Raw genomic sequence first — 7,852 nt, forward strand, 5'->3', positions numbered from 1 at the left:
GCTGACGCGAATAAATGAAAAATTGATTGGTGAAGTTCCAGCCCAGCCCTTCGATTTCTCACTAGTGCGTTGCAACCACTCGCAATCTGTCATTTGTAGATCCCCGGGCATGTAACTGAGTTCAGTAAGTTGTTATTCGTAATGTGATTCTTGTCCTTCGTCCCTCGACCACGTGCAATATATACCCATTTGCAGCATCAGATTCCATTCCTTGTATCTGTCACGAATTTCAGCGCTCGAGAGCCAGAAAGGAGACCAATTGTTTCGTTGTTGATCTATGAATGACACGCATGGGCCAGTTCCAACCAGGGAAAAGACGCCTTGGTTTATTCAGTGCTCATATTTACTGCAACGTTCAGCGCTCGGGCCTCTTTATTATCTCATTTATATTAACGACCTCGCTTGCTCTCTATAATATAACATTCACTTATTTGCTGATGATTGTGTTATCTTTCGTGAAATAACCAATGCAGAAGATCCTAACCACCTGCAGTCTGATCTCACTACTGTAGCTAATTGGTGCAAAAATTGGTTAATGGAACAAAACGTTGGCAAATGTAAAGTGATGCGTGTATCCCGAGTAACTAACAGCATGCATACATATTATCTAAATAATGTTCACTTGGAAATAGTTAACTCTTACAAATACCTAGGTGTGCATATCTCTGCTAACTCATCTTGGAATGTTCATACCTACTACGTAATTAGCAATGCTAACCGCATGCTTGGCTACCTGCGCCGTAACTTCTCAACGGCCCCTTCATCCCTAAAAATGCTCCTTTATACTACCCGTATACGTCCGAAACTAGAATGTGCATGTGCTGTTTGGGATCATGCCACTGATAAACTAATTATTTTATTATATACCTCGTTCAAGATATTTCAGTTCGTTTCATCTTACGTAATTACAATAGAACTGCAAGTGTGTCTGCCATGAAAACTAACCTTTCGCCTAGTCCACTTTCTTCTCGTCGCAAAATCGCACGTTTAATTCTTTTTCACAAGCTATACCATCATTCAACACTCCGCAATGATTTCATTTTTCCGCCACAATACGTATCACCTCGAATCGACCATCTTTATGAGGTTGGTCTCGAATCATGTCACACTAAAACTTTTTTGCAATCATTCTTCCTTCGGTCATCCACGGAATGGAACCACCTTCCTGCTGAAATCGTATCCATTCACGATAACCAAAGGTTTCGAGCGGCTTTAGCTAGCACTGTATAATCGAAGGATTTTTCCTACTGTATGTTTGTAACCTAAGTGCATTTTGTATTCACGATTTTACTATCTTACTTTACTACCAATTTCTTACGACGATTTAACCGTAGCTAAAACTGTATAATCAGAAGCCTTTGTACTTCAACGTTCTAACTGCTTTTATATTAATGTTTTTATGTTCATTTGCTGTAACCCGCTCCCCTCTTTAATGCCTTTGGCCCTGAGGGTAATAATAAATAAAATAAATAAATATACAAATCTGCAGAGTACAATCAACCTCTCTATTTGGCTTTCTTAAATTATTAAAAAGCATTTAATTCCGTAGAGATACCGGCAGTCGGAGAGGCATTGTGAATTGGCAGACAGCATTGGCAGAGAGGAGGCATACGTGAATATCTCGGCATATCTACAAGGATTGCACAGCAACCTCGGTTCTCCACAAGAAAAGCAGAAATATACCTATCAAGAATGGGGTCAGGGAAGGAGACACAATCTCTCCAATGCTATTCACTGCATGCTTAGAAGATGTGCTCACAGCTCTTACCCCCGTATTCAGAAATGCGCCTTAACTTGAAGCCACGACTTGACTTGACCAAGTCCGCGAAAAGGCAGCGCCTGACTTGAACACGTCCGAGACAGGCATTGCGTTTCATAGACGCTCCGAGTGCCTTCCTTCGTCAAGTCACGGTGTGGCATATCTGGGAGCGAGATTACAATACTAACTGAAACGCAATATCTTTCTTGTAGTCATATAAATTATGCCAACCAAAAAGCACTTGAAGTACGCGCCTTTGGCCATCCATAACACTGAAAAGAAAGAAATAATCTCAGAGAAAATGTAATCAAACGTGCGCAAATAGACACTATACCACCCAAGCCAACCCACAGCAGCTTCCACAAGCAGAAAAGCAAACATGGAGTCTGGAGCCACCGTTGCGTTGCCTGCCTCTCGTAAATCGGCGCCGCGTTTCACGGCAGAAGAAAAGTCATTGTTGATTAGTTTAGTAAATAAGTATAAAAAAGTGATTGAATGCAAGAAAACAGACGTTGCGTCACTGAGTGCGAAGACAGAGTCATGAAACGGCTGTGCACGGAGTACAACGCCTAGCACGGCGTAACTGCTCGCGACTTCAAGCAATTGAAGAAGTGCTGGGGAAACGTCAAACAGAAATGGAAAGAAGAAAAATCAGAAGAGAAGCGGAAGATCTTGAAGACAGGTAAGCACTCTCAAAGCAATGTTTGCTTGAGTTGCGAGTGTGCCATTTTTCTTATCAGTTTTGTGCGGTGACGGCATGGTGTGTATCAAAAGCCGGCAAGCAACTCATTCTCCGTCGGAATCCCGAAACGGCCGTTATCAGTTTTGTGCGGTGACGGCATGGTGTGTATCAAAAGCCGGCAAGCAACTCATTCTCCGTCGGAATCCCGAAACGGCCGTATGACGGCGTTTCTAGATAACCCGCAGCTGCACGCATGATGGCGCAGAAAAAAAATTGAATTTTGCGGTTTTACGTGCCAAAACCACGATTTGATTATGAGGCACACCGTAGTGGGGGACTACGGAATAATTTGAACCACCTGGGGTTCTTTAACGTGCACCTAAATCTAAGTACACGGGTGTTTTCGCATTTCGCCCCCATCGAAATGCGGCCGCCGTGGCCGGGATTCGATCCCGAAACCTCGTGCTCAGCAGCCCAACACCATTGCCGCTGAGCAACCACGTCGGGAGAGCCGACGCAGCATAGGAACATGCATTCTATATTACTCTATCGTTCGTATACACTCCAGGCGATATGAAAACCTCTCAGAGGTTAGAGTGAAGCGTTTGATAACTTTTGCGTGTATTTCAGGCAGTGCATAGCAGGCACCTGGGACTTCCGAAGGGTGTGAGAACTCCCTTGTGGCATGCTTGCGTTGCATGCTTGAGTTACATACACATGTAAGGAATTGTTTTATAATGCATGCATGTTTGTAATATAAGAACACATGTTTATTCAGGAGGAGGACCAGCCGCTGCCAGCATGACTGCAACATCGGTTTTGGTGGGAGCTGTTGGAAGTCATATGGCCACAAGAATACACAATGATTACGACTCAGAGGGAGCTGCGTACCTTCCACCTGTTCAAAGCGAACCAGTCATCCGGCTGCTGCAGCCGATTATTGTGGGCGACGACGTCCCTGCTTGAGAATACTATGGTACAGTAATAACTACATTGTGTCATTGCGCATATTGAGTCATTACATTCCTGAGCACAATATAAGGTGGCGGCTGTGAGAAAGCAGCATGACGAGATTCACTCACTCTTGCCTGTCATAGATCATTCACGCTGTTTCTGTTTGCTGGCCAGTGTACGGTAGTTCTAGTTGCTCTCCAATGAAAAAAAATTCTACCAATAAGCCAGTACTCTCACTGAATTTACATGCGCATCTGAATGTTTCAGCAGTATTACATGAACTGCAAATTTCTTGTTTAATGATTCATAATGCAAGTGCTTGTCATTTGAATATGTACCGCACTTGCCACAGAGGGAATTACCAGTTGTGAAACTAGTGCAGCTTGATGAGCATTTCACTTTTATTGCGTTTTCTTATGCCTAGCTACCGCTTCTTTACAGAAGAGCTCAGCAATCCTGACAGCCGCCTCCAAGATGCAGTGATTTAAACTGCAATTAGTGACGACACAACCACGCCGCAACATCCTGATGCGAATGAAGTGCCTGGTGTGTTCGCAGCCAGTGATTCCTCGAGTCAGCCACCCCGTGCTTCTTGTAGTACTGGTCCAGGCTTCACTATCAAAGAATATGTGCCACTTGACGCTTTGCAGGTTCCTGTTGCTACTGCAAGACCACCTAGTGGCAGGATGGCGCTATTGGAGAAACACTTTCAGAAGAAAACGAAATTCGCGTCACTTTAACGCGCGAAGAGCACGAACTCCGAATGAGGCTGTAGCAGGAGGACCACGATGACATATTGAAAAAAAAAGAAATGAAAAGCACAAGCTAGAAATGAAGATCTTGCACGCGCAAAAAGAAGCAGAATTGCGTAAACTGGACAGTATTACGTGAGCAGTAAACGTGCACGGCATACAGTTACTTGCCAGGAATTTTTTCGTCTTGTTTTGTTTGGGAGGGGGCACTTCACTACCTCGGGAGGAGACGGGAAGCAAGTGGGTGATGAAGTACGTGTTTCATCCCAGATCTCAAAGTACACAGAAATTACGCGGAGCTAGCTACGGCCCTGCACTGCAGTTTTGTCTTCTCGCGCTGCATCTCCTCCTTTGGAGGCCGTGTGCCGAAGTTCAATGAAGGTTTTCGTGCTTTTGTTCTTGTTTTCTTGCTTGTTGCAGAGGAGGAGATCCCTGTATTTACATATTTTTCGCAGAGGTACCTTAGCGGATAGCACATTGTACTGCCTCTATTCTCCTGATTTATTTTTGCTGCATAAAAGATTAAACATGATAAGCGACTTTCTTGAGTAAAAGTATGCTGACTTGTGCCAGTTGTTACATGTTGCATGGGACAGATCGAGAGAGAACGACAAACGAAGCGCTTCGTTCTTCGTTCCTCACTCTTGCCCTGTCCCACGCACTGGCACTCTACTTAGCTTACATCCGAAGGTTCGGAAACAGCTGATGTGAAGCGTATGTCCCTTGCTGCCTCTACAAAGTGCACTTATAAGCTTTGTGCTGCACGAGATTGAAGAGCTGGACCAGTTGATACCATGAATACATGCGGCTTGCCTAGCCTGCAGTACTTGTGGTTTACATAACTTTTTCAAATAACAGTAACATAAGGATTGTGTTGGGCAATAAAATTAGTAAAAATAACAATAATTAAAATAGTAAACTAAGCCCTGCCTGCTGCACCTAAGTATTGCAGGCTGCCAAATTGGAAAGATAAATGAAAAGGACAGTTGTCAATTAATTTTGTATAACGTAAAAAATATCAGTAACAGTAAACACACGCTCGTTGAAATCGTCATAGTATGCACCATACTTCAAGAAAAGCTTGGTTCTATAAGAAGCTGCCGTGCCCGCATGCCGGACAGATCGACTACCACAAGATCAATAGATGGCAAATGTTCTTCACAGGTGTTTCGTCCCATGCGCCTGCATCGATTGGTTGACGAATGATGCTCTGTCGTGTCAACTGGCTCAGGTTCTCTTCGCGACAGTGCCAAATTATGTAGGGCTGCACAAAAGGTAATGATGTTTGTAGCGCTGGAGGGCTTGTACTGCAATTTCATGTCCAAACAGGGGAAGCGTCGTTTCCAAACACCTAAATGCCCTCTCCACTGAGTTTCTGGTCTTGATGTGGGTCTTGTTGTACCTGGAATAACAAAAAGAATGCAGTTGGCTACTTGTACAGTGGGCTTGCTTAAAACAGTCATCATTCAAATTAGTATACATCTGTTTGTATCTGCTGCGTCGATATTGAGAGAAAGGAAGTCCTGATTAGATTTATGATGCAGTTAATAAACGTGTTCTATATTTAAAAGCAGCCTTTTGGATTATGGCCAATTTTGGTATAGTCACTTGCCTTCCTTCTGGAGTATTGGGTGAGCCTGGGTCTGCAAGGGGGGTCATCAGGAATGCGAAACACGCATAGCCCATATCTCCAAGGAGAATTCCTGGCAACCGATGCTCTTCATAAAGAACTCGCCCCCGGGAGTTATCAAATATCCAGCTGTCATGTACAGATCCCGGCCAGCTTGCCACAACATTGAAGAACTGTAGCTGTGGGCCCCCCACAACCTGCAGGAATTCAGTGCTATTGTGAGAGACATGAACAGTTGGAAATACCGGCATCACCTATCAAGCACCAAGGAACACAAAATCACGTAAAAAATCTTAGGCAGTAGCAAATTGCAACATCTTCGAAGTTGGGCTATCTCTGCTACATCGTTCACAGATTCCACAGAAACTACATCGAGCAAAGTCAATCGGAAACTCACATATCCAATTGTAAGAGTACGGAAAGTTGGGCAAGTTGGTAGGCATTCATTATGATACAGCAGCGTGCACACAAATGTGGACTCAACTCTTAGGTAGCACACAGGTGATCTGTGGTAGCTTGCGCATATGACACTTCATAAATAAAGGCAACAGACGTGTGCGACGTTGAATAATCACAGCCCTATTTCTAGCGACGCTGTTCTTTTAGAGCAGTTTCAGAATTTCAGTTGCCTATACAGGGTTTCGCAGGTTGTGAAAAGGGTTCCTGTCCCTGTACACGGTGTCCCAACTATCATGCACCGAAAATTAAATATTTAAATGCCGCTTAGCTGGACAGAACCAAGGTGATGTTTTTTGCCGTCGCTTCGAGATACTCAGATTATTTCTTGCTTTCCAAGAAGTTAGATAATTTTAGTCTAAATATTGAACTTCTCAAATATTATAATTATAGATGCTATAGGCCAATCGACATGCGGCTTCCAACTAGTAGGGTCGTAGGAAATGAGGAAACGCTAAAGGAATGTATAATGAAACAATGCTTGCATAGTGGGGTTGCTGTAATTTTTTCTACACAATAATATTGTTGCGCGGTACAGATTCGTTGTGCTCGAGAAACTTCGATAATACAATCGCTGTTATGAATAACATGTTCTCTTTGACACAAAACTAATAGTCTTGCAATGAATCGCGCGCGACCAAAACGCAGTGCACTTACCTGAACATTCACAGAAAACACACCCTTGCGGTTGCGGTATACAGCATCGTCACCCCCGGGGCTTTTGATTCTCACATGTGTACAATCAATGCACCCGGTCACTCCGGGGAAGTGAGAAATCTCGTAAAAGTCCTGCATCACGCTGGACAGTTGGGAGGCTCCTGGGAAGCGAACAACCGCTCTGAAAAGATGTCTGGCGATAAGCCGAGTCACTTTTTTCACGGTGCGGCAAACTGTAGGCTGCGACACGTTCACCAAGTCTCCAGCGACAATTTGGAAAGTACCAGCACCGTAAAAGCGCAGGGTGACCTACAACTGCAGCATTGGTGGCAGAGGTAGTCCCCTATTGTCGTCGTTCGCCCCAATCGGCAGAAACGCCAGTAGTTCTCGGACTGTTTCCTTCGTGAAACGATATCGCGCGAAGAACATGTCGTCTTCATACAATTCCATTGGGGTTCTTCTGTCGCGCAACGATGGCCTTGGTACACTCGTCAAAACGTACGCGTCTCCGAATACGGCATCACAAGCTGTGCACGCAAACTCAAAGGGTGATAGTCTATCCATAAGGCGGCGTCTCCTGCACTACGCAGCGTCTCTCCGGAACATCGCCATGTTTCAGCTTCGAAGACCGATTCAAGACTGATCTCGACCAGACTTGACATGTGCGTCGACTTGAGCGAGTCAAGTTCGCCGCAAGGGCGCGTTTCTAGTCAAGGAGGATTTCTGAAACACGTTCGCGCTGCCTTGAGGCGGCCGCAAGTCAACTTCGAGTCAAGGTGCATTTTGAATATGGGGGTTAGACTGGCGGCGGCGCCGCAGTCTAACGGCGAATATCTCAGCAAACTTCGGTTTGCAGATGACATTGTCTTATTTAGCAACAATGAGGACGAAATACAGCATATGATTGAGGACCTTAACCGAGAAAGTGTAAGAGTGGGGTTGAAGATTAACATGCAGAAGAC

The 7,852-nt window shown here is 44.6% G+C and overlaps 1 pseudogene; it reads right to left on the reverse strand.

The window, feature by feature from the left end:
* Positions 1 to 5,217: 5,217 nt before the first annotated feature.
* LOC119453787 (putative nuclease HARBI1) lies at positions 5,218 to 7,388 on the reverse strand (annotated as a pseudogene).
* Between the last annotated feature and the right edge of the window lie 464 nt (positions 7,389 to 7,852).

Source organism: Dermacentor silvarum, chromosome 5 (genome assembly GCF_013339745.2).
Source record: "Dermacentor silvarum isolate Dsil-2018 chromosome 5, BIME_Dsil_1.4, whole genome shotgun sequence".
Taxonomy (NCBI): Eukaryota; Metazoa; Arthropoda; class Arachnida; order Ixodida; family Ixodidae; genus Dermacentor; species Dermacentor silvarum.